The 27,464-nt window shown below is 40.1% G+C and overlaps 1 protein-coding gene across 5 annotated transcripts in view; it reads left to right on the top strand.

Annotated features, from left to right (window-relative positions):
- The first annotated feature begins 2,685 nt into the window (after positions 1-2,685).
- tab2 (TGF-beta activated kinase 1 (MAP3K7) binding protein 2) overlaps positions 2,686-27,464 on the top strand; it is a 45,115-nt gene continuing 20,336 nt past the window's right edge. For 3 of the 5 annotated variants that reach the window (XM_004566238.5, XM_004566235.5, XM_004566236.5), the window contains exon 1: positions 2,688-3,149. The gene's annotated coding sequence lies outside the window, so the exon portion shown is untranslated. Of the gene's footprint in view, positions 3,150-27,464 lie in introns of all 5 variants that reach the window. The other 2 variants (XM_004566239.5, XM_004566237.5) reach the window with 2 other exon arrangements.

Raw genomic sequence — 27,464 nt, 5'->3', positions numbered from 1 at the left:
AACTATGAACAAACAGAGTACAATATTATGAAACATTCAAAAACCATGCCACAATCAAACTTGCAAAGACAATAAAAACACCACCAGTGTTTGACAGTACAGATAACAGTTACTGACTGAAGAAGGGAAAATCCACAAGTTTAATGTCATCAACAGAAATGAACCACACCACGTCACCTGATAAAATAAAGTTCATTTCCAACACCTTAAAATAACAATTTCAGTTTTTCAAGAGTTACAGTTTGTATTCATACTGTAAAGCATATAAGTATTTAACATTCTTAGAACTCAGATATGGTTGTTGGCCTGCTTCTTTGGGAGCTGTGGTCTGGCGTTTAAGGGGTGTCTTTAACAGGTGCTGGGTAATTCTCGAGTGCCTGGGGCCCTGGGGTCCTGTCCTCAGCTAGGATGGCCGGGGGTTGGCTACCCGTTGCCTCTTGTCCTTTGGGCCTCTTGCCCTTTGGCCGTGGGGCCTGTCTGGAGCCTCCCTCTTCCTTCTGTTGAGGCAGACACGTGGTTATCATTGGGAAATGTGGTTTCGGATCCTCACTACGCTTAATGAGCTGTGGCCAGCCTGGGTCTCCTGGGCCTTTCTCTGTCTCTGGTGTTTGTTTCAGCTTTTCACACACATTATCAAGTTTTTTTTCTTTGACTGTGTTTTGTTATAGATGGAGCAGTTGCAAATGGATCCTAGACCCTTTTTTTGCTCTCTTTTTCTTGCCTGTCAGCTCTGACATTGTTAGGCAATGCTTATTAAATAAATAAAATAAAATAAAAATCCATCCATCCGGTCTCTTCAGCTTATCCTTACCAGGGTTGTGGGGTGGGATGGAGCCTACCCCAGCTGCCATAGGATGAGAGGCAGGGTATTGCCTCTCTGTCACAGGGTTGACACATAATATTATGTGATGCCCTGAATACATTACACAGAATCACCAGTTAAGCCTCTGTCTTTGGACTTTGGGAGGAAGCTGGAGTACCTGGAGAGAACCCACACAGACAAGGGGAGTACATGCAAACTTATAATAATAATAATAATAATAATAATAATAATAATAAATCTTCTTAATAAAGAAAATAAATAAAAAGAAGCTGACTAGCCTCCTGGTGTGGTTTGCACAACAGATCATTCAGATCATATTTCTTTTTGCTAAAGCTGCCTGGTGGGACACCTTAAAAGTGAAAAAAAACAACAACAACAAAATATTCAGACCTGGCACAGTTACCGCTTCATCCAAATGGTGAAATAATGACATTGTTTGACTTGTTATTCCTTGATTGCTTATATTCTTCATATAATAAACAGTTACAATAAAACACAATAAAAACAAAAAAAACAAAAACATGCATTCTTCATTTCCAAGTAACATTAACTCATTTATGTCAGCAAGGAAAGATAATAGAATTTACATAGTAGCTCTGCTATTGCGTACTGGACAGACCTTTTGAAAAACAAACTTCTGCAGCCATCTTTGTGAATAATGTTTGCTATCATTTTATCATCCTATCTGGGCTATTGCTTGGGAAATACAGGCATTTATTAATAAAATGCATTAATGAACCACCACAAATGTTTTAACACTGTTTTAACAGTGGGTGCTCGCTGGATCTGTTGCTGTTTATAGTCCAAATTGGGATGTTCCGGATCTTTAATTCCAGCTGTGGATGAGTGTTAAAAAGCAGCAGAAGTGTTCATTTCTGGCACCAGTACTTTTTTTTGTTTTGCTAAATCGAGTGAGGTGTCACTGAGCGATAAGGGGAAGATGTTCTCACCCTGCCCTACTTTGTGGTTTTTCTTGTTAAACTCAGGCTGGTCTGTGATCCTGTAAACCAAACAAACAAATGGAATACATCTATGAAACTTGATGTTGGGCTTGTAATGACCTAGTTTAGTTTTAACTCTTTTCCCCATAAAGATAATATAATAAATGATGACTTTCGACATCTCAGGATCTGTCATTAAAGACGTGGTTTGACGACCATTAGGATAGTTTCTAGGTTTTTCAAGGGTAGCTGTAGCAGAGACCACCTCACTAACTTCTGATCTTATTTTGTTGTATTAGCAGGCTGAAATATGACAGCAACTGCTCAGTTCAGACAAAAATGCTAATGATTCCAAGCAGTAAAGAATTTAAAACATATCGATATTTTGAAGCCTACTTATTTTTATTGATTTAATCGAAAAAGTGAGAAGTATAGTTGTATGCATACTTTTTTAAGTAATAATTTGTGCTCGATGTTTCTAAACACAGAACACTTGTGCAGTGTTATTTCTGTAACTGCTCGATGTAGAGGCCGTAGTGCAAACAAACAAAAAGTCAGAACATAATGTAAATATTGTGTACAAGTACTCTTACATTTCAGAAAAGAATCTCGCTTAGTCATAGTTATTAATGTATTTATAAAATTAGCTTAACTCGGGTACTACAAAGTGCAGCTCATTGATTACAATTAGTTTAAAAACTCAAAAATAATCTATTATAACTTGATTTTATTTTTTCTGTATTGTTTTTAGTAAAGCCATCTTATCACATCTCATCTGTGCTTTCTCTGTGAACTGAGAGGAGATCAGCGTCAATCAGAATGCCGCTGTCTCACTTCATATGGGTTGGACCAAAATGCAATTTATTCCCGTAATTTTAAAGGGAATTGGAGCAACACATCCTTCTCCCGTCGCTTGCACCTTCTTCTGCTCAGCCTATTTTGCAATCACTACTTTCTCTTCCCTCGGCACAACTTGGGAAACTGGGGGAAAAAAAGAAAAACAACTTTTCTTCTCGCGATAGTAACTAGTTTAAGCAGCCGCCATATTCTTTGACAGTATTTTGATTCGTATCTGCTGGAAGTGAGGAAAAAGAGAAAAGTGAAGGGCTGTCGAGGGGAGGGGGGGGCACAAGAAGAGGAGCTGTCAAAAAGGTATTCCCGAGTCTCTGTCAAACGGCGGAGGACTAAGGCTCGGTATCCCTCCCCCTAACGCTATTTCGAGGACACAGAAGGCCCGGGGCCTCGGTGCAAGTTGGCTCTTCGTCTCCCTGGCAGTAGCTGGATCCTTCTTAGCTTCTCTTCTCCCAGCTCCGCGGCCCTCCGGAGGTCCAGCGGCGGTCTTGGGTGTTGAAGGCGGCCCGGGGAGCGGCGGCGGAGACTGGAGGGTAAGTTACATTTAATTAACACGGCTTTCGCCATTTAGCAACAGCCGGAACAACACAGTTTTAATAGCGTTACAGTGAAAAGGAAAAGGCATTTCGGCTTATTATGCCGCAAGTGCTTCTATATACGGCCCATTGTATTTGAAAGAAAATGGAGAGGAAAAAAAAGCTTTTCAGATGTGGAAAAAGTTTTTGTCTACAGTAAGCAGCTAACTTAGTTAGCTAACTTGAAGTGTTTAGAGCCTGTTCAAATCTCTGAGTTGGGTAACTACTACTTTACATTTTGAAACCAACTCGTTAGCTTAACCGCTAAGTCCTGTTTAATATTCATAGCTCCGTGTAGATACTAAGGGTCTCTTTATTTTAGAGTTACACTGCCTGGCGCTACATGTTTTATAGTGTGTGTTAGCTCATGCTATTTTTTCCATTGAGCTCTCCGATGAAACGTCGCACGATTAGTCGTGGATGGAAACGTTAAATCATAAAATTGAAGCTTCTCTTCTTCTCCTCCCCAGAATATTTGATCCCTTACGAGCTTAAAAATGAAGCTCGTACACCTCAATTAACTGTTTATACCGTCGCTACCACAATGGAAGCACGAAAACTTTCTTACTGACTAACTTTCACACAAGTTGAAGTTGTGATACATACACGCGTGGAAGCCCTACTGTATGTATCATGAACAAGTAGAGCCTCCGAGGTTCAAATAGTGTGGTCTTTGGTTGTTTGATAACTAAGGCAATAAGACAGTGACTTCGCCTATTTGATTGCTTGTTTCTCGCCTTTTAACCGTATGGGTCCGACAGATTTGTGGCACTTGTGATAGGGAGTGGGTCCTAACCTTTACCAGCGAGAATGACAGCTCTGGGTATAGTTGGGATGAGAAGTGTTTGTCCTGAGATCATTTAAACTGTCGGGATGTTGACTTTTCTGGCTTGTGTTGTATTATTTATACTCGTGAAAACACTAAAGGTGCCAGCATGGACTGGGAGATACATTTGACTTATTGTGAAAGTTTCATGTGAGAATAAAATCTGTGGCAGCAACTGCTCCTTTTCTTTGTCAGCTTTTAATCTTAGGAAAAGTATTCCGAATAGAAGTATTCCGTGACAGGTATTAGATTAAAGATGCTGGATAAGTTTGCTACCTTGTACAAAAAGAGGTGTAACAATCAGTTTGTCGTAGCCCAGCGAAAACCCCTTGGGTGTGTTCAGGCAGGCTGTGTTTCTCCATGTAGCCTCACTCAGCCTGGTGTTCCTATTAAGACAAGACACCAGTTGATGCACAATGTTGGTTGTGGCTGGAAAGTCTGCTGGCTCCAGCAGCCACTTTGGAAGGTGATCAATCTGTGTCCAATTAGTCGTTTTTGTCCTAAAATTGGCAGCTTTAAAATCCTGAATTGACTTGTGACTTGACTTTTGATTTTTTTTCTCTTCTCCCTCTCCTTTTTGCTTCTGTTCTTAAAGAAACAGCCCAGTCACAGCGCAGCCTACCTGACTGTGGCTTTTTATGTGATTCCCACTATACTACTCATTTACTGCTTTCAAACTGCAGAACTCAGAATCCCTTCGTTTTTGGCCTGCAATCAAAACCTTGCTATTGTCGCTAACCTGTAAGACTGTGTATTATTCACTATCAGCTTTTGCCTGTCTTGACTTGCAGTCAGCATTGCACTTCCTGACCAATAAGCTGCCACGGCCAACTGTTTATAGGTGCAGACCCCTAACTGAAACCATGTGTGCCTTTAGCTAGGCAAATATGTTGCTAGGAGACTTTGCTGATTTGCCACTCTTTGGAGACTCGGCAATGAATGCACGAGCCTGAGCGATAAGTGCTAAATGAGGATTTGGGGGAGGATTATGGAATTGTATAGAACGGCATGCTGCTGATCGCTTTATTTGGTTAGCATTAAGGCAAATGTTAACAGGTAGTTGGAGTGCTTTATCCTTATGCTAGTTGAGAGAAGTGAAAAGAAACAGGCTCCCTTGTTCTAATTGCTTCTGTACATAATAAACAAGCAAGAACTAACACTTGAGAGCTTCTACAACCAGCCTGAGAGTTTGTGGTATGTTGTCGCGAGGCCTGTGCCAATGCTAAAATCTTTGTTCCTGGAAAAACCTGTTTGCTGATTTATCATTTGCAGTTTGTACAACAAGTTATCACTGCAGAGCAAACCAAAGGGTGGGGGTGGTATAGTTGTGTAGCTTGTGCCCCTGCCCCCCCACCCTACAACTGGCTTCACAAGGGGAAGGATAATTGCTGCATATTAGTGTTCTTGGACTGCGTACAACTTGCTTGTTGTTCAGATGAAGAGTGCAGAGTCAGTTTAACCCAGGAAATGATATTGGTTTACCTTTCTGAGTGTCAGGGGCGATTATATCTAAGACGCTACAAATGCTTGAGCACCCTGCTCAGTGACTTGTCCACGTAGGTTATTTTGGAGGGTGTGCTTTCTTCAGAGGTGTTGGTGAAAAAAAACAAACAAACTGTAAGCCCAAATGGGAGTTAGGTGAAAAGGAAGGACCCATCACATTATGCTCAAATGCTGCAGACTCAGGAAGAGGGCTCAATGTTTTTTAACCCTCCCCCTCTCCAGTGTGTGGTTGTCAGGAAGAACCCCCTCCCCCTGTCCAGTTCTCCTGACTTCTCTGCTTTATAATGTGAGGCCTCCATTACACATGCTGCTCATGGTTGTCTCCAGTTCAAGGGTTAAATTGCACACATTGAGGCTGACACTGCACACTCCTCTATACGTCTAACTGCCAAAGGCTACGAGCTTCTTCATTTTGCAGTGTGAATTTTGCAGCAGCTTTACAAATGGTCCGTGGAGACGCGGAGCTGTGTATGATTAAGCTTTATTGGCACTGTCATTTCATTCAGGCAAAAAGAACTCCTCACTGACCTAACAAATACAGAACTACAATAAATGTATACATATCAGAGCTTAGATTGTTTCTATCCACTAAATATATTTTAATGCCAGATACTGTGTCCCATAATCTCCGGAGTTGTTTCCATTAATGTGTATGAATGACATTTGGTTTAGTTTCTACCTGTTTGACTTGCTTATGTTGATGCTGCACAAGTACATTAGATGTAGCTGTAAACCTAAAATATTAGCCGAAAACAAGGCCGATAGTGCCATAAAACTGTAGAATTCAGTGGAAATTTGCCAATTTTCTGCTGCAAGCATCCTTTCTGATCATCAGACACTTAATTATGCATTTGTAGACCTAAATGCTCAAAGTAATTAAAGCGATTAGGTTAGGTCAAAGCTCTTACTGCATTTTCTTTTAAAGCGTTTCTGTCGCATTTCTCACTATGTGATTGGAGAAAAGTAATTTTATTTGCTGAACCTGAGCAATTTTGTAGATTAAGTTAGCCTTACTTCTAAGTCTAAATTAAAAGTAGTTCTTTTGTGTAAGCGTACTCTACACTTGGGTAATAATATTTTAAAATCTGTATTCGGCGTGATGGAGGTTTCAGGTCTGAATGGCACTGAATTGTTATTAGTTACATTATGTTTATGGTAGAGATGCACAGATATATTGGCTGAATATCTGTATGTTCTGAAAGTCAAAACCAACAAAATAGAATATCAGCATTGTAATTGGCTATCTAAACTAAAACAATTAATAAAAGATAATCTAGTAGAGAAGAGAACTGATGAAAAACAAGGGCGTGTTAAATGTATTCCTTACCCGCAAGGACTCTGGTGAACCCTTCACTTATCTTTAAGCCAGATACTTGTTTTGCAGTTGGGACAATGGGTCAACATGATTGACAAACTGCATAGATGTTGCAGCACTAATGCCAATAAGGAACTGAAGATGCATAGTGATTAGGCAGTGGCATGCTGTGACTTACAGAAAGGCAGACAAAGATCAAAACATCTTTGCCACTGACTAACAAGACACATCTCATCATTGTCATATAGATTACTACTGTAATGCAGAAAATCATATGTTTGTGGTGGCTTTCCCGTGTGGACTTAACATATCTGAAAAATTAATACGCTCAGAAACACAAATATAAATATGTTAAAATAATAACAAAACTCACAGCTGAACTGAAAGGCTTGTGAATTGTGTCACAGGGTTAACTGTCAATATCTACAGGGATTAAATTATTAGAGAAACATGAAAGTGGTTTGTTGGCAAACAGCTGGTTAAAATTAGTAATGATTTCTCAGAGATGCTAATCTCTGATGGCTGAGCCTGCACCTGTTCAACTGGCCTGTTTTATTAAACTGGATTTGAAACCCCTTCTTCATCATCAAAGCTTTCCTTGCTTATATACTAAAAGAGATAATAATAACCTCTTCATGCTGCACTCGATCTACATCACACATGTTGGCACACATGAGAAAACTTACCTGTCAGTAATCTGTGTGTGTCTATTTGCTAATAGTAGCCGTGTTTTCACACAAAACACGGCTTTTAACTGATCTCTGAGCAGTGAAAGCAGTGACAATGGCAGCGTGTCTAGCATGCAAATCTCCCATCAGTCTCCCACCAAAAATGTTTTTGCATTTGATTAGACAAGCACTGCTTGCCTTGCTTGTCCTAATGGAATGCCACTGAGATCAGGTATTGTCTGATATGTAAAAGAGATGTCGTTTATAAATCTGCATCCACAACTGTGATGTTGCTGTTGTGCTGGAACTGAAACTGGATTATCACTGAAGAAGTCTTTGAGTCTTGCAGTGTACATTTCCGTTTGATCTGAGAAGTTTCCATTTTAGTTGCTGGGTACATTTTTGTTTCTCCCATATTGTTAGTGCTAATGTTTGTTGTAATTTATTTCCATCTGTTAGTTGTCTGGAAACAGTGAAATTATGGCCTGTCTTAATGATGCATTCAGTGACTAAGTGTTGTTGACTTAAATTAATAGGATGGGAATTTCAGGTGAAAGTAATCTTTATTGGTGGTGGTATGTCTGGGCCTTTGTCACCTGTAATGTGTGTATCTGTACTTCTAAGTTCAGGTGAAAGTTACATGAGGCAGCTTTACCCAGTGCTGCTGTGGTCTGTTGGTTTTTGCATTTCTGGGCTCTTGACTTTCAGTTCCACTTTGTTGGCCCACTTTTCAAATGCTCTGCTGTTAAAGGTGTTGTCGTAGCTTGCCTCTTCAGTGGCATTGGTCGTTGTGCACATCAGACAACATAAGAAGAGTGAACTGCAACTTGGACACTCTATGTACGCTACCCCTCCCCCATCGTGTTACCTCTGACTTGGGTTCCTGGGTTTCATCTCTTATTGCTTTCTACTTCTCTAAGATCTCTGCCTTAACTTCCCTTAACTGACACAGACCTAGAACTACTTGGGTAACTCTGATGCTGCAAAACTATCTAGAAATAAATAAACAAACCCAGGCCTGATCATCCTGGTCAGTACTCTATCAGTTCTGTCTAAATTCACATTTTAATAGGCTCATACATGGTTACAGTTAATTGTGAACGTATGCAAGAATTATATATTTTTAGACTAAGCCAATTTCTGTTATTTAAAAAAAAAAAGGAAAAAAAGTATAACTGATTACCTTTTAAGCTTAAGACTTGGAGTCATTCTTTATCGTAAGACAATATTAGGATTGACTTAAATTGTATTTTACAAATGTTACATACTATTTGCACTAGTCAACTGAGTTGAGTTCACTGAGTTTTTGCTGCATACTTTAATTTACATTTTCACTACTTCCCTTCTCCCACCCTCAAACGCGTATGTAGAGCAGTGCTGGCAAAAGACAGGTGAAGTCAGCTTGGCTTGCCCTGACTCAAGGGTTCTTTTGGTTTTTCATTGGGTAGATGTGTCTGGTAGCATGTACTTGTTTAATACTTACTGGGCCGCGGTTCCAAGCAATTTAAGGCAAGTTGGACACGTGACACCACCAACCAGCGATGCCAACGATTGGCCAGTCATTGGCATCACTCGATGAGTCATTAGAGTGACTCATTCACGAAAATCAAAAGCGCAATTTTTGAAACCCTGACAATGAGGGAAATGGCTGCACAAAAACAACACTGTGGTCACCAGTGTTGGTCAAGTTACTTGAAAAAAGTAATCAGTAACTAATTACTGATTACTCCCCCCAAAAAGTAATCCCGTTACTTTACTGATTACTTATTTTCAAAAGTAATTAATTACTTAGTTACTTAGTTACTTTTTAAAAACACGATTTACAACCTGAAGAGGTGATAAAGTGATAGATCTTTCAGCCCAATTCTACTTTTTCTACATAATCCATCATACAAAATGTAATCAAATGGAAAAGTCTCTTTTTTTAACTTGTTTTATCAGTTTTAATCTTTTAACTTTATGCATCAAGCAAAACATTTAATTATATGCAACATTCTCTGACTTGAATAAATTAGTTTAACATTTAAACCTATTTTCTACACATTCCAGCTCATAAAATAAAATATTTTTTGTGTTTTCACTCACTCTTTCAAACAGATGCAAGTAAAACACAGCAGAAAATAAATAAAGTCAAAGACTCAGCGGTCCTTTTGCTCTATTTTCACCTGTAAAGCAGGAGCAGGGTAGGCGGAGGGTTACCCTGGTGTAGGTGTGCTGCGGTTAGTTGAAGAATCCGCGCGAGTGTCTCTGTGAGTTTCCCCATCACGTCGTAGCTACTCGGTGCTTGCTCGGAAGTTTAGGGGTTTTTTTCGCTGTAAAAAGAAGTTTTCTTCCCACGCACGATGGACGCTAATGTTTTTGTCACTTTTTATGGAATCAAACTCAAAGTAAGGTCAGTACTTCCACACTTTAAACGCTGCACGCTCATACTCTCTCCCGCACTCGATATATTATCCATTGTTGATCTGCACACAGCTGCTGTCACCAACGTCGCACTTGCTTACGTCACTGTCATGAGACATTCTCGCAAAAAAAATCACGGTTTTAGTAACGCAGTAACGCAGCGTTCCTACGGGAAAGTAACGGTAATCTAATTACCGATTTTGCAATAGTAATCCCTTACTTTACTCGTTACTTGAAAAAAGTAATCAGATTACAGTAACGCGTTACAAGTAACGCGTTACTGCCCATCTCTGGTGGTCACAGAGTTTTGACAAAAAGAAATGCACTAAGCAGCAGGTGTACCATCGCCTCGACGTCCTCCATTGTTGTTGTATTTGTGTCATACAAAAATGATGTCTATGGACTTTTGGCTAAGTTGCTATAATGACCCCACGCACATCAGGTAGTACTCAGTTCAGTTGAGTAGGTACTACTGGATGAGGGCTACAAGTTATATTAGTGTAAGTGGAATAAAAGCTTCTTAGTAAGTATTTCAGTGAAAGGGCGAAGTCAACAGGAAAAGTATGTGTGAGGTTGTTTTTTTTTTTTTTTAATTGTATCAACTTGCGGTTAAGTTTAAAACTCTTGCAAACATACAAAAACAAGTGTTTAGCTCCACATTTAGTGGGGTACCTAAAGTAGGTGAGAGCAAGCATACCCCCAAACAGAAAGCAACACCCCCTGGGACAGAAACTAAAGCTGTATACTGGTGTGTGCACACCTTGCAAAACATGAAAGTTGTTTGTTTATAACAGCCTTGATTAGATGATCTGTGTTGTTGTGTGACCTTGGTATTGGCTAGTTCAGATCCAAAATAAAATGTCCAGAAAAAGTGAAGTCACACAAAGTAGAACAGGAGTTTCTGCCTTCATCAGGGCACGCCTAGCTTACACATTAAGCCTTCAAACTTTAAATTATTTATTGTTTGACTGGTGTCGAAGGATTTGTCCCTTTATTGCAGAAATTTGCAATTCATTTGCTTCATTATGTGGCTCATGAATTCCAAAGTGTGCATTGAAAAAAGAAGAATATAGTGTTGATTTACATATTATGTGTAAGATGGATAGATGTTTTGATCTCCAGCCAACCAATAACATACTTTGTTAATTACATTTGGATGGTTGTGAAGTTACTGCTGTTCATTTTGTTAGTAATAACTCCCCAATGATGAAAGAAATAAAAACAAGTCAACAAATGCAGAAACTTTCCCATGTCAATGGTGTGAAGAATTATTGACTAAAATTGCTATTGTCTGCATTCATTAGCTCTTCGAGACAAGAGCACATCAACTCCAGTATTAGCAGAGTTTACAGGCCAGGGAATTGTTCAGCTAAATAAATTAACTCAAAATAGACATCCCGTGTAATAGCACTTGTAAATCAGAGTTGAGTACGATGGAATAATTAAAGAGGAGCTTTCATGCTAATGAAGTGCTTTTCAAGTCTCCTCTGCAGAAAGTCTGCTATGAAATAGGATAGTAGCACAACCATCAATTAAAGGAATATTGTGGAGCTCCCCGGCCGGCTCCCTTTGGATGCAGCATTTAAACTAATTGGAACCAGAGCTGCTGGTGTGTTAAACAGGCATGTTTGGAAAGACAGCAGTGCAGCTCTTGAGACACTTTTGCATTGTTAGTGGGATCAGTGTTGTGCTTGAAGCGTTAATTTCCAGCTTCGCTTCTCTTTTGTGATTTATTGGTCAATAGAAGCAGCAGACCAGTAAGGATTAGGTCTGTCTTTCTTCTGAATGATGACAAAATGCCTTGTTACAACAGCATGACAATAGAATGCACTCACTTGAGCATACAGAAAACTTGTTTACTTCCTGTTGTTGGAGTTGTGCTTTTGGTTGTTTTACTTTCACATAGAACCAGATGCAAGAACCAACAAATTCTAGGATTCAGTTTGACAATATTTACTCATTATTCAGTTTTTGATGTCCTTTTGGTCTATAAAAGTTGTGTTTGGTCCTTCTGCTTTCTTTTCATGTATATTCTTTACAAAGTTAGTGTTAATTTCTTCATAGTTTATAACTAGAGGCTTATACTGCTAGCAGTATCACATTCTTCCACATCAGCTAATGGCTGTTTTGAATTTTCAACCACAGACATCTCTCAGATTTCAAATTGGCCGCCTGTGCCTTTTCTTAGACCCCCTTTTCAGTGCAATCTGGTGCTGTTCAACTTTCACAAACAAGCTAAATATTAAGTATGAATTACAGATATCCTTGTCATTTTGTTTTTCTGCAGTCACTTTCATCACAAATCTCAGGTGTTATATGTTACTGTACTTTCACAGGACTGCTGCATGTGCTGCTCTTTTTTTTACGTAACCTCTGTGTGACAACATACAGGAAGATGGTTCAGTGGTTATCTTTGGCCTCTGTGCTCCTCACAGTCATGCAGACTGTAGCCTCCGCTGCAGGATATGTGTGCTTGACGCAAACACTTCCTCTCCCTTTTACATTTCTTTCTGAAACTCCTCGCTTTGCATTTTCACATACATTCAGGTTTTGTCAGAGGAGCATAGGATTCAGTTTTAGTTAAATGTAATTTTATTTATATAAATCACAAGCGCAGTCGCCTCGAGGTGGTTTGTAAGCTATAGACCGTTAAGTAATAGTGAGAAAACCCCAACAATCAGACCACTGCCTATTAGCAAGCATTTCAAGGAATGCATTAAAACTGTGCATTGATGTAGATGCAATTATCAGTTTTGTGAATGGCCCAGGACTCAAATGTGGGACTCTGCAGTAACCTTTTGGCATATGGGTCATCTGCTCAACCAATGGACTATATTAGTGCCCTTGTTTTTTTTTTTTTGTTTTTTTTTATTTATTAGACAGTAGTAAATAACTAAATACTACACGCATGTCCTGACCTTACCTGACATCCTGAAGCGAAATGTTTTCTTTTTTTCCTTCTTCCTTTCTTTGGTGGCTGGCTACAATATATGAAGGGCTTTTGGCTATTGAGCTAGTGGAACAAATTCAGTTTCTTTGGGAAAAGTCTGACTCTGTGATTCTAAAATTTGCTGACAGTATTTTGCTGCTAATTGTTCTTTTCTTCAAATAACATTCCTATTATTTTATATAACAGAAAGAAATTTATAATGAAACCAGAATTTAAAAAATTGCACAAATTTTGAGCAAAGTTCAAATGTTTCTTTGAACATGGTCATAGATGATTGCTTAAGTTTTGTGTTCATTTTAGAATAAGCTGTCAAATTTCCAGTGATGACCTTCACAAGTCAAGAAACACTGAATATTGTAAACTCCCTTTTTAAAGCTATATTCAAGGCAAGCATTACATTTCCTGAGGTTGCTTCAGTTTCCACAGATGAGCAGTTTCTGCACACGTAAGTAAAATTAGCAATGGCGGAAAAATAGGTTTACATACATTCACTATAAAGGGAATGGCACTGATTTGATTTAGAGGTGCAACTTTTACTAGACTTTCATGTTTCTTTCAATCTATTTTAATTCTGTCTCCACTGAATTGGTGTACTCTGAATAAGAAGATTGTAAACGGACCTCCCAGCTTGTATTCTGCATGGATGATATTGGAGGTTGGGACTGTCATATCACTATGCTTATCCTGTGGACAGGATCTGGCCCTGCGTTCCCTCTTACTCCCGCCAACTTTGACTTGCAGAGGCAATGCAGAAAGCTGTTTGGAAGTGCCATGCAGGGATTGCCCTGTCCTTCATCATTTCTCCCACAATCTGCTGATGGTCTTTCATCTCTCTCAGTTTTTTTGTGCTCACTAACTATGGGAAAGGGCTTTGATCTGGTTGTCCTATCAGTAATAGCAGGGGCCCCGGGCTCTTATACTCCCCCACTGTCTCACTCTGAAAACATATTGTCAGGGCGTGGTGGACAACCGAGTCCACCCAGCTGAAAGTCTTTGTTTGTTGTGGTTCAGTGTAGCTTTGCCAAGGGCAAATGCTTGTGTGGGTCTCTCTGAAATTCTTCAGCTAGTAGTGGTCTATTAAATTAGACTCTGGCTTTGCATCTTTCTGAACTTAAGATAGAGCTACCTGAGATGGTTGGGGGTAGAAAGTCTTAGTTCCCATAACACGTACAGAACCCATCCCCCGGTGATTACACAACACCACTGCAAACAGATAAGATTGTTCCCTGGGACCTTTGCTCTTTCTCCTAGTGGCACAGGGTCTCCCTTTGTTTGAAATTTTTTCCTGTGCTTGCTTACTGATCACAGGAAATTTCCTTTCAATGTATAGCACACAAGTAGAGACTGTGTTGGGATATCTCTAGATCATGGAGTCCAGCCACCTCATCATTCTCATACCTACCCCCATAACCTTTTCTTCTCTCTCTCATCTCTTGCCCTTTTGTCTCCCAAACCTACTGGCCTGCCTCAGCGCCTGGTTAGAGATGTCACAACAAAGCCGCTGTGCTGTGGTATTCCTTAGAGGAATGCACTGCCTTGGGTTCTGGTGTGCGTATGTGTGTGGTTTGGCTGATGTCCGTGCAGTGGACCAGGCCAGGCTGATGCTGGCACCCCCCTAGGCACACCTGTTGGTGCCAGTCTTTGCAGAACCGATGCTGTGTTGTCCCTCCTGTCCTCTGCAGGCCAGGAAAACTGGATGTGTGTGAAAAGAGAGGCATGTATCCAGGAAACCATGAAGTACTGCACACTGATGATTGCATTTCACAGTATCCTTAAGTTGGTGGTAGATATAACTCTTATCACAATTTGTGCACATTTACTGCAGTAAACAATATATCTGGAGAATTTATAGGCTTATTGATTATAAGAGATATCTGGCTTCAAGATCTCACTTTTCACGCCATATACCTTGTTAATTTTTTTTGTTCCAAATCAATCTTGTTATTTGCATTTTCTGCTCAACAGAGGAAAATGCAAAGCATGTTTTAAAAAAAAAAAACCCTCACAGATGATGAGCTTAAGGGATACCTTTTCAATAAGCCTTCAGTGTTGATCAAATTGCTTCTATCTTAAGAGCCTTTTGCTCTTTTTAAAAACACACTTTTATGGTGAAGGGGCTGTTGAGAAATTCTGAGCTTTCAGCCTTGAGTTCTTTAAAGCAAAAGTTCAATACTTCAGCTAATACTCTACTTCTTCAAATAGCTAACAGGGTGTTTACCTTTACATTGTTATGATGATAGACAGCTTTGTTATGATCTGCTCCCAGTAGTGTTCTTGGAGTCTAACATTACTCTGGGAATAATTTTATAAGGAATGACTTTCTCACAAAGATTAAGAGAAATGGCTCAACAAAACAAAACACACTTATCTGTGCTAACACAATGATTGTCCTCACCCCAGCTACCCATTTGTGAAGCCGTGACATGGTGTCACGGCTTCACAAATGAACTTTGGCTGCATTTTATTTACATTAAGCTGAAAACATAAATGAAGGGATATAAAACAGGTTTACCCATCCTCTATTTTTTTTTCTGATCTGCCATTATGAGGACCTAGCTTTTAAACACAGGATGAGTGTTTGCCCTCTTTCCAGGAGTCCTCTGGCTGTGTTCAGTGCAGAGACAGGTCTGGGCCATGTTTAACCTAGCTTCAATTAGGAGGTTAAAAAAAGCACTTTAGACTTTCCAAATATTCCAAATTGCATGTTATATCTTGTTAGATAGCAAGCTGCCAGGGATGCAACCTAGAGGCACCTGTGTGTTTTACTTACTAGTGTTTATCATATAACATGAGAAGCACTTATGAAATACTGTCATAACTCCACCCACCAGGTATCAGTTAAGAAAGTGCGTGACCAATGTCAGCTGCTTCTCAGACCACAGTGTCTCGTGTATTAGTTAGGTGATGGAGGCCTGTGAGCAGTTTCCTCTCAGTTCTAGTTACTGGTGCAGTGGTTGGGGCTAGTTTAAGCTATATTAAACTTGCAGATGGTCTATTCAAGAATTGTAGAAATACAAAACATTACAACTGCCCAAAGAGAATGGCGGCTGGGACCTACCGTGTTTTAAAAAAAATAATACTATACTTCAGCAATGTTGCACTGGTGCGATCCCTCGTATGTAGCAACATTGAAGGAAATTGAATGCAAAACAAAAACCAATATGCATATACAGGCAGTTCTAAACATCTACAGGACTAAATTTCCAAATAAGAAATCCTTGGGTAAAGACCACACTAGGGGTTTGGAAAATGGTGGTAAAAGAAAATAAGCTGGAGAAGGATATAAAAATATTAAAATGGTGTGCATATGATTCGGAATTTACATCAAATCAAATAGACCCTAGTTTTAAAAACTGGATAGATAAAGGAATTACATTGATATTGTAAAGGAAGATGAAATTATGAGTTTCCACACTTTAAAGCAAACGTTTATTTTAGAAAACCAAGACCACTATAGATACTTACAGTTAAGAAACTTCTATACTCGAAACATTAAAAACCAAATACCCACTACAGCAAGGCCATTTATTCAACTCTTTGTAAATGCTTATAAGTCAGAAATTAAGAAAGGTGTAATCTCACAAATATACAAAAGTCTTCCTGATCTCAGCAATTATTCAACAAAGTATATAAAAGAAAGATGGGAGAAAGAGACAAGGAGACAAGTATGACTTGAATTTTCTGGCAATTACAGAAGAGGAATGTGCATAATAATTTATTTTAAGGTGCAATTATGAGGGTCTATCTAATAGTTCCTTAGCAACATCATCCATTTTGGGTTGTTTTTTGTTTGTTTTTTTAACACATGTGTAGCTGTTATCCATGGATGTATTCCACCCCTACCTCTTACCCTTACATTAATAGTATGTGTAGAACAAATTTGGATTTCTACAACAGATTGGCCAGCTGCAAAGTACAAGATATTATTAGTTGTTTAAGGTTTGAGCTAAAAGAATTTTTTTTTTAATCCCTTAAAAATATAAAGTTAAAAAGTTAAACTAGTGATTTTATATTAATAATAATGGCTTAGAATACTTAGACACAAGTAGTGAGAAATCTTTAATGTGGACCAGATAAACTGACCAGTTATGGCTGAAAGCTTAGTTTGTGGTTATAGTGATTTGTAGGGTTATAATGACAACTAATGGCTTGTATTGCAAGTGCATTACAATGATGTGGGTGAAAAGGGCTCGCTCTCTGTAGGAGACAAGTATGACTTGAATTTTTTTTTAGAAGGGTAGAATAAAACTCAATGGCATCTCAGCAGCAGAGGAGTCACATGACTTGGCTGCTATTTGTCTTTTGGTTGGCCTCAAGGTGGGGGAATGATACTCCTAACAGCTGCAGGAAGTATTTCCGGTGGAGGGTTTTTTCCTTAGCCAAGCAGACAGAGCTCTAGCAATACAGTCATGCAGGGATGCATTGATGTCTACTTCTTTTTGAACCAAATTTTAAAAGCTTGGATTTGTTCAACAAATCACAAAAATAACTGTTTGATTTGTGATTCCACTTTCTTCAAAGGAAATCTGAGAGGCACCTATTCTGGAAAGAGCCTAAATTTGTTGCTTTAGCCTCACAACCTAAATCTACACTTAAACCCTGTTAAAAGTGTGGTTAAAAGGCTTCACAATGTTTTTCCCACCTGGTAACACCCTCAGAGGTGGGTTGAAACGATAGATTGAGCTGACCAAAGACAGAAGTACTGCTAATATCCCTCTGTCTGTGTACTTCAGAGAGCATGATGACATACAGTAAGTGCATTTCGTAAGGTGATAAAGGGTGAAGATTTGGCTGCTGCATACTTGCCATGTCATCACCAAACGTCTGAGTGCTAGGAGTCTCGTAGAAGTCTTATTGTGTACACTTGCCTTGCAGCGAGTGGTGAGAGATGCCACTGCCACCCAAGCTCTGACTGCAGTGAGCCAGAAGGTCAAAGATTTGAATCCCAGAGATGGATAGGAAATGCTTCCTCCTCCTCAGTGGATGTGCCTTTAAGCAGGGCACTCAGTTTCTTGAACAGTGAAGAGTAGATAGCTGTAAATGTACTTGGATAAGTAAGATTACAATTGCACATTCAGAGCATACATACACACACACACACACACACACACACAGATCACTTGTTACAGATTCCTCAATAATGTAAATAGATACAAAACTTCATCTCTCATTCGTCTCTAGTTTGTACTGGATGTCTTCACATCAAAAAGGTCAAAAAGTGATCAGAAGTAACTTTAAAGATAAGTAGCATAAATAACCTGGACCATTTCTGCACCTAAAGATTTTTGTTTTGCAGGAAATATTGGGTGGGATCTCGGCAGGAGATGGCTTGCTCTGTTAGCGTGTCTGTATTGTTGCACTACTGAGGAAAAAGGCGTGTGTGTCGGGGGGGGGCTGTTGAAGGAGGGGCTCTGGAATGAGATTGACATAGAAGTTATGTCTGGTATTTATGTCTTTTATTGTGTGTGTTACTTTGTTATCTCAAGGAATGGTTAAGATACCACTCTATATACCAGGTATTAGTCAGAGTCAGACTGTTCAGTCCAGACTGACGATCTTACTCATGATTGTCAAATGTCGTCTGTTGAAAATGTCTCACCAATCAAGACATTACACCTTTCTACTCTCAATCTGAAAAACCTTTGCTATCGGCTTTTGTCACACCCTGATTTGATTTGTAGGATGCAAAGGTAAGCACGGTCCAATAAATTCCCAAGTCTAAGCAGCCACTAATGAGGCTGAAGTTGCTGCCTTGGCCCTCAAGCTGCCAAATAATCAATCATTGAGAAACATGTAGTGGAGGAATCTGCTGCCATGCAGCTGGACAGTAAAACCAAGTGGTCTTTGAAACTTCTGGCAGAAAATTTATCAGAACCAACTGTTTCTGAACCTTTTTCTTTTTTTGGTCCACCCCCCCAACAGAGTTCATCTACTTCCAACCTCTCATCAGATTGGTTTTCACATCACTTGGATTTTCCTTAGTTTTTTACTGTCTTTCTGCAAGAGGACAGAAACCGTCAGTTGTGAAAGGAAGAAAGGTGCACATCTTAGTAAATGTAAACTAGCTTTAAATTTCTTGTAGCTGATGAATGTAATTCATAGTCTGCTTGTGCAATGTTCTCTTCCACTTAACAACTAAGCTGGTGTTCAGTTGTTTTTAGAGCAGCCAGCAGGTTACTTCTGCCACATGTCCATGAGTCACCGTATGACTTGTTGTTGTGGACAGGCTCCATTCAGCACACCAAGTTCCTTTGTTTATCTGCTGTTTTTTCTGTCTTGTATATTTTGTTATCCAGGAACAACTTCTTTTTTTTTTTCCACCAAAAAGAAAATCTTACCTTCAAGTGTATTGACATACCGTATTTTTCGGACTATAAGGCTTGCAAAAATCTGTCAAAAAATGTTTTAATGCAACTTTGGTAAGCCGCACCACTTGATGGATTGTCGGAGCATTACAGCTACCGTAGTCAGAAGCCTCACGGAGTAATCCGGGTCCAAACTCCACTAGTCCTCCCCACTGTGTGCTGAATCTTGTGCCATGTTCTGACTGAGAGATTTCTGAAAAAATTAAAGCTCTGCTATCACTTCCAACATAAATGAAGACAGAAAATGAAACGACAGTGACTTTTGAAGGGTTACTGAAATTAGACTAGCTGGTATATAATGAATGTTCTAAGTGATCGCTAGCGACACAGCTATGTTAGCATAACATAAACACAGTGAAGCTGGAGGATGAACGCTAACTTTTTTCCACTCGATAAAGAGAGAATTCAACATTAATGAATCAATGGTACGGAAGTGGAGGAAGCAAGAAGAATGAGTTGAGTAAAGTTTGACTTATCAGACTGTTTTGTTTTGCCTAACGCGCCTTATGGTACAAAAAATACGGTACTAGAAAAGCAACATATGCAGTTTAATTGTCCACAAGTCTGCAGGGGACTGTCAGGGGCATTGCAAAACCTTCAGCTGCTCCTTAATATATGGAGCCAAGTCAGGGTCAAAAGTTTTATCAATTTGAAAAAGTGATTAGAAACTGAAATTCTGAATTTTTATGTTTAAAAAAACCAATTGAACATTTTTTTTTCAAATTTAATTTCAGTATAATATTCAGAAATGAATGGGTGATTCTAGCTGGTGCATTTTGTCGGTGATGCAAGAGAGCACGAATAATTTCTAAAGCTTTGAAATTTTCTCCAGCTGTTATTTTTTTTACCTTTTGAGAATCATTTCACTCATTTAAGTCTTTTGTACCTAACCATTTGCATGCAACTGTACAAGTAAACAACTAAAATAAACTTGATAAATATTTTGATTTGTAACTCTTCACTGCCCATGCACATGCAGATGTATTATTTTTTTACTTGACCAGTAGATTTGGAGTTGTTGAACCTCTGTTTTCTTTGAAACGTTCTTCATTCTGGCCTCAGCTGCATTTGGGAGGCAGAACACAGTGACCACTTGACAGCTGTAAATGAACAAATGCATGGAAGCAGGGTTAGTCCTCCTAGTGATTGACAACTACCTGCCAAAACTTCCTGCAGAGTTAACCTAAGGTACCAACAGTCAAGCAGTACATGCTTAGTTTCCCTCACGTTCATGTTTGCGTCACTCCTGTGATTAAAAACATTAATTTTAAAACTTATAAAAACCATTTTGGGGGGAAAAATCTTAATTTGAAATGTTGATGATTGCAAAATGTCTTCTTTCAAACTGAAAATTTACTTCTTAACACTTTAAGTGTTGAAGTTTTGTTGATGGTAGTTTCTGTTCTGTTCTGTGGGTGTAGTAAAATGAAGAATAGTGGCACTAATTTTCCACCTCCTGCGTGTGTCAAAGTGGTCATCTTAACCACAGCACATGTTAGGGCTGGGCGATATATCGAGTTTTTTTTTATATTTTTTTTAAAATATCGATATATTTTTATAAGAGATATAAGATGTGACAATATCCTTTATATCGATATAGTCTATGTTACGTTATAATTATAGTTGTGGAGACACAAGTTTGCCTCTCTTTCGTCCACTTTTGTCTTTACTCAACGTTACTCGGCCTTGCCTCTCTCCTTCACTGAACACAACTCCCCCTTCTCCCCCATCGCTTCACCTGCAGGCAGCGACAAGATGCACACGGCAAATCTCCGTTAACGATTTACAGCGCATCGCCCCGTGTGTGGGGCTGGACGGCGTCAACGTGTTATCGAGCTAACCACGCTAACGCCATGCAGCCCAGAGGGGCTGCACAGCCTAAGATCCTTTAATTCTCTCAAAAGTTGACAGCACGCCTTTTGTATGAATTCTGGTTGTGCTTGATGACCGCGAACCGATTTTATGTGGTACACAGCACTCAGCAATCTGTCAAATTTTTTAGTATGACTTTGGTAAGCTACGGAGCTGCACCGCTTGATGGATTGTCGGAGCATTACGGGTACCAAGAAGCCTCGTGTAGTAATACGTACTGTGCTTCAACGTAATATATTCAACGTTTTCTCCGTAATAAATGCTCATAATTTATTTTTGAGTAGTTTTTTTCATGTACATCTATGCTGTATGTTCATAAAAGTGCCTGTGTGACATCTGGGACACAGCTTTGACTAAGAACTCTCTTTTTGTTCTTACTTAAAGGCTTTAAAAAAATATCGAGAGATATATCTTATATCGCCATCCAGCTAAAAAATATCGAGATATGAATTTTGGGTCATATCGCTCAGCCCTAGCACATGTCCAGAGCGAAATGGTTCAAGAGACTCAAGACAGCAGACTGGCATAGGCATCAACCTGACCAGCCTGCCTGTAGGTCATTGGCTCTGAAATTGTGTGGTGTCAGCCCTTTACAGCTGGGACGTAGCCAGCTAGGTGAGAAAGAGGAGCTATTGCAATGACCTTTAGCTTTTAGCAGTTTGGTAAAAGTTTAGTAGCATCTGAACTTTTAATATGACAATGTGGCCAATGTCCAACAGCAAACTGATGGGTCGAGGGATGAAAAACAAAAATAAACAAAGGTCCTTCAAAATATGTTTGGGCTGCCATAAAAGTGTGTGTGGGGAAACCCTGGATATCCACCAGTAGGGATGAAATAATTAGTTGACAGACAGTAAATAAACTCAAAGCTGTTTTGAAGGTTTATGTACATTGTGGTTGTCTGTAATGGAGACCAGGGGTTCCATTACCTGGTTGGTATTGTTAATAATAAATTGTTGGATTGGGAATTTAAAATAGGGTAATAAAGAAAACACATTAGATCTTTTGGAGTCTTTTATTAGGTTATTTGATATACAATTAAATTGACAGCTTGTAACAGAAAAGAGACAGTGGGACTAGCCATCCTACCTGTGTCGGAGAAGAGCCAAAGTTAGAGCTGTTTGCAGTTAATCATTTATCAATAACCTAAACATATGTGAAATGAGAACTTGTAAAGGTACTCACCTGTCCTAGTTGCTTCTTGCAGGATGTGGAGCAAAAGAGTGAAAGCGGCTCATTCACCTGTTTAAGAGCTCTTGGAGCAGACCAGTGTGCCAGGTTAGGGAGTATGGATAAAGAGGGTTTTAATTTAGATAGAAATGGGTGAAGCTTATGTTATTGGGTTGTTTATAGTATGTGTTGGAAATATGTATATGTTTGTGATGTGCTTTAATGTTATTGTATGTTTGTTTGTGTGGAGGGTTATGTGTTCATTTTGATTAGTTAACCCCCATACTTGGGCTATTCCAGATGCTCACCTGAAAAGGTAGAGTATAAAAGGAAGCCATTTTGTTTAGTTGTAGTTAGTGTTTGTGCTGTTATCATGCTCCTTCTTTAATAAAGTGCCAATCCATGGATGTCTTTTACTCCAGTCTCGCGTCATATTATTGGACAGAACCTATGACCGCCGGCCAAAACTGACATTGTCAAAGATATACAGTGTGTGCAGTGTACAGTGTCAATCTGTGAAAAAGTGCAGTGAGGTTTTCGATTAAAGGAACAGGAAGAGCAGGGGGCACTTGGTGATTCGGAGCTGAGTCACTGAACCTGTCGGCCATCGCGTGGGACACAGGAACATGTCTTTATCTATCTTCTCTTGTCGTCCTTCCTCATGCTTACACACCAAATGCAGATCTGTTGCATCCTTGTGCTCGTCGGTTTCCAGAGTTTGCCATTTGCCATCCCACATGTAGTTGTTGCAGCTTGTAGTTTTGGGAATAGATCTGAAAATTTTTCTTTTTCTTTTCTTTTTTTTCTAGGACAAAGATAACTTGGTGCATCCTGTTGTATTTGGACAGCCGCGTAGACGTGCAGTGATGGGAATAATAAATAATATATGGAGCAGAAAATGAATAGCTGTTTGGTCACACCAGAGTCAGACTGTGTGCACTCCTGTGGTATAAAGTGTTCAAATATTCATCCAACAGCTTCATATACCCATTTTAAATGTTTGAATTGCTATTTTATTTATTTCTTTTTTACTAGCAGTCTCAGCTTGGATTGGTTGGTTTAAGTCTCCACCCTCCTCTTGGCCTCTGGCTGTATTTGAGTGAAAACTGCACAGTTTGCAGTGAGTGCCAACGGTCTGTACAGCATTTTCCTCCTCCTAAGCATGCTGGCCCTGTAAAGTGTGAAAGCAATGTACACAGTCACATGGTTTGGACACTGCTGCTTTGCTGATTGGTTTAAAGATGGAAAACTAATCTCTATCTCTCTTTCCTGAGACTAGGCTTGGAAAGTTTAGCTTATAGTTTCTAACGTACCTGCTCAATGAGAGTGTGTGTTGGGGCTTGTCAGCTGACAATTAATGTTTCCACAATGTAAGGAAAAACACAGTGCCCTGCTGAGGCCCTCGTTGCTTTACACTTTATTTTCACTTATTAATTTGCTTTGTAGATTGCTCGCGCCCTCTCTTTTAATTCAGATTTCCCTGGAGGAAGGCAGACAAAAAGATTAATGGTTCAGGATAAGGCTTTTCATGTTGTTGAGGGTTCTATTTTAAGCCTGGGCTGTGGTCCTGACATATAATGCCTAAGGAAAGTTAAAGCGGGGAGTAGGGTCTGCAAAAACAACTGCTGTCAGTGGTGGAGGATTGTTGCACAGCCTCAATAAAGAGGTGTTTCTTTGACTGATTCATCACTGTAAATGACAATGTAAATGTAAGTTCTGAGATATATCTTTTCATCATGTTTTGAAATTCAGTGAAATTTGAAACAAATGTAAATAAGAAACATTTATGATTTAAAAACCTAACTGGGGAAGGAAAATCAATCATGCACATTTGGCCTGGCATGAAGACCCCTTTGCTGCTATTCACTTCATGATTTTTCTTAAGCCAAATGAACATGCAAACTCACTTCAATTTGGGGAATAAGAAATGAATGTTTTCCACAGTTTCTCATATTTTGCACACAGAAGGAAATGTTTCACTTCAGGTGTGTTCATACCACTCTAGTGGAAATTCTCCTTGTAGTTTAGGCAAGTAGGTGCCTGGATAGAGCGAGTCATTCTACAGGCTTTCAGTGTTTCATACACGGGACTGTCAGGGACACAGCAAAGCTTTCAGCTGGCCCATGACATAGCATATTATGGATTTTGAAACATTTAGATGATTATCATCCTGATGTGAAAATGTATCCTCTTTCATCCTCTTTTCATATACATTATTCCCTCAAACGGTGAAAAAAAAGCATGATCGTTTCAAACCTTTTTCTGTGTTGGCCTTGTGATGGATTGGCGACCTATCCAGGTTGTACCTAATTCTTGTTTTGTGAACTGAAAGAGCCAGCGGCACACATGAAGCTGACTCATTAGTGGTAAATGCAGCAAATGCAAGCAACTCTTGCAATGAACTATATTAGGAAACTGGCAGGTTAAATTTCAATATGACTGCACTGCAAAGAAAAGTCCTAGAAGAATTCAGGCCTGCAGTATACGTCTGAAAATGACTCAACAATCTGTGAGTAAATGAACATCCTGTGATCAGCTATGGAGCAGTCCTCGGGATGTCATTCTTGCATGTCAATGTGGTTCACACTGTGACCCTAACCTTTCCTATTCAGAAGGAATGCAGAATACTCTTCTAAACAAATAATGCTGTCAGTGTCTGACAGCATTTTTTCTCTTGTTGAAGTCAGCCATGTAAAAAGAATGTAATTTGATAAGAAATGAAGATGCCAGTTGCTGGAAAAGGAAAAGATGGATGAACGCCATCCAAAAATGGAAAAGAAGTATACGGCAGGATTTAAAACCTTGATGGTGTTTCACACACAGCGTGTTTTAGTTTTAATGTTGGGATGAATTATAATTGGGGTGAAAAAGTTAATTAGTGTTACATACAATTTTTTTCTTTCATTTCAATAATGCACAGTGACTCTTTAAAGGTTGCTTTGTGGTATAATATTGAGCAAAGTATTCAAGTTTGTCATATATATATCCATGGGCCAGTAGCCCAGTGTCCATGCCACCAAAACCATTCACTGACCACTCACAAACTAGTGTATTCCTAGTGCCAGTGCCAAGAACAGATAAATGGGAAACTGTGTCAGGAAGCACATCGATCATAAAATCTTTTCAAAACCAAATGATGCATCTGTTCACTATGACAACCCCACTGAGCAGCTGAGGGCACCCTTATCAGATAGCCACATTAGGTGTCTTTATGGTCTCATTACTTCATTTGCTCTTCCTAATGGCTACCTGGTATGGCTAATAATAAAACAATAATGCTAATGTTGGAGTTCGGCAGCTACCATTATCCTATGCACCACACAGTTAAAAGAATAAACTGGATTTCTGAATTAAATACTGATCTGATCTTAATCAGAATATCTCTTATTGAAAAACATAATTTAATAACACCACCTTATCTTTCATGTCTTTTTTGAATCACTCAGTCATTGTTGTCCTGGTACTAGGGCTGCACGATTTTGCATAAAATGAGAATCACGATTTTTTTTGCTTAGAATTGAGATCACGATTTTCTTTTCCAATATAAATATTTATTGCACTTATTAACTGCACATCAACTTTGTAACAGTTGAGACTGAACATAAAAACAACAAATGTCTCACATTTTGTCATTGCCGCAAAATGTTGTACTGCTTGAAATTCCGTCTCCACTGTTGCTCGACACTGCGTGTATAGAGCAGGTAGTGCAACAATAGAAAAATAGTTGCGGGACGGCACTGTGTAGCGTTTGTCTAGGGTGTTGATCATTTTCCTAAATCCCTCGTTTTGCACAGTGTTGATGGGAGCCATATCTTTGGTCAGGTGATAAGTAATAGCCTCCGTAATTTCTTTGTGCCTGCGGGAGTTCGACGTGTATAGGGAAGCGCTGTATAAGGTTCTGATATTTGGGTATTTGGGTACTTTCTTGTCATCCCTGACGTGCTCTCCGTTGTTTTTTCCGTGCCAATTTTAGCAACCAGCTTCTGTATCACGTGGCATGAGGCTCCGCCCTTGTCATTTGTTGAGCAGGAAGAGTGAGCGCTTGTTTTCATGCAGATTACGTCCCGGATCAAAATGCGGTACAATTGTCATCTTTTTTTTTTTTTCTTCTTCTTTTTTTTTTTTTTTTTTTTTTTTTTTAATCGTTGTCATTTGGAAATGAGATCGCACACAAGTATGAATTGAGATCGCGATTTTCTTGCCCTCCTGGGTTTTAATTGCACCTTAGAACACACATGCATCAACACTACAATGAGCGGGTGGAGGGAGGTTTGGAGTCTTCTCCCACCCCTATTCTCTGCGGCCTGCTGGAGCGGGAGGGCTAGGTGGAGTTGGCCGTCCGACTGCGGTCTGGAGTGTGGGGCCTCCCTGCTGCTACGGAGTCGGGGTGGTCTGCCTCTCCCCACCGCAGGGAAAAGGGTAACACCACCTGGGTCTGGGTGCAGTTCCCCCCTCCAGGAGCAAGGGTACCTAGACCCGGTTTGTAGAGTACGCTTGGGGAGTGTGATCGTGTGTACAGCGTCTCTTTATGTCTGTCTCCACGTTGGTTGAGTGTGGAGTGAGTGCATATGAGAGCATGAGGGGGGGAATGGATGTTTGTGTCTGTGTGTGCCTGTATGTCTGTGTCTATATGTCAGGTTGGGTATCAGACGCCACCTCTCTGGGGACACCTCAGGCCCTCCAAGGTTTGGAGGCCTATCTCCACCTACCACCACTTCCCCTGCCGGTGGCGGACTCCCTCAGGTGTCGGTGCGTTGGTGGTTCCTTGTGTCTGGGGGTGGGCGTCCAGGTACACACCGGCTCACTCCTTGGCGGCCGCTTATCGGGGCCTGGAGCCTGGGGCTCGCTCGGGCCCCTTCGGGGGTGGGGTGCCCCCGGCCTCTCGGCCTGGGGCTCGGTCACTCAGGCACAGCTGGCGGCCGGCGGAGCTCACGGGCGCGTCACTGCAACTCCCCCTGGCTTCTGCTCCGCGGCTGCTGAGTGAGCCCTCATCTGGGACTCTCCTCAGCTCTTACTGGGACAGTGGCACGGCTGCCCCTCTGTTGGTCTTCCATGGTTTCTTGTGTTCTGGGGGCCTCTGGATGTCTGGAGTTTTGATCTCCTCCATACCTGCTTCACACCCTGGAGGACGGGGCTGTGGCCCCCCCACACTCCCTAGCAGATCGTTACATGGAGAAACCTTTGGAATACAAGCGCGCTGA

Source organism: Maylandia zebra, linkage group LG15, assembly GCF_041146795.1.
Source record: "Maylandia zebra isolate NMK-2024a linkage group LG15, Mzebra_GT3a, whole genome shotgun sequence".
Taxonomy (NCBI): domain Eukaryota; kingdom Metazoa; phylum Chordata; class Actinopteri; order Cichliformes; family Cichlidae; genus Maylandia; species Maylandia zebra.
Note: the sequence above shows the minus strand (reverse complement) of the source record. Positions and strands in the feature narration are given on the sequence as shown.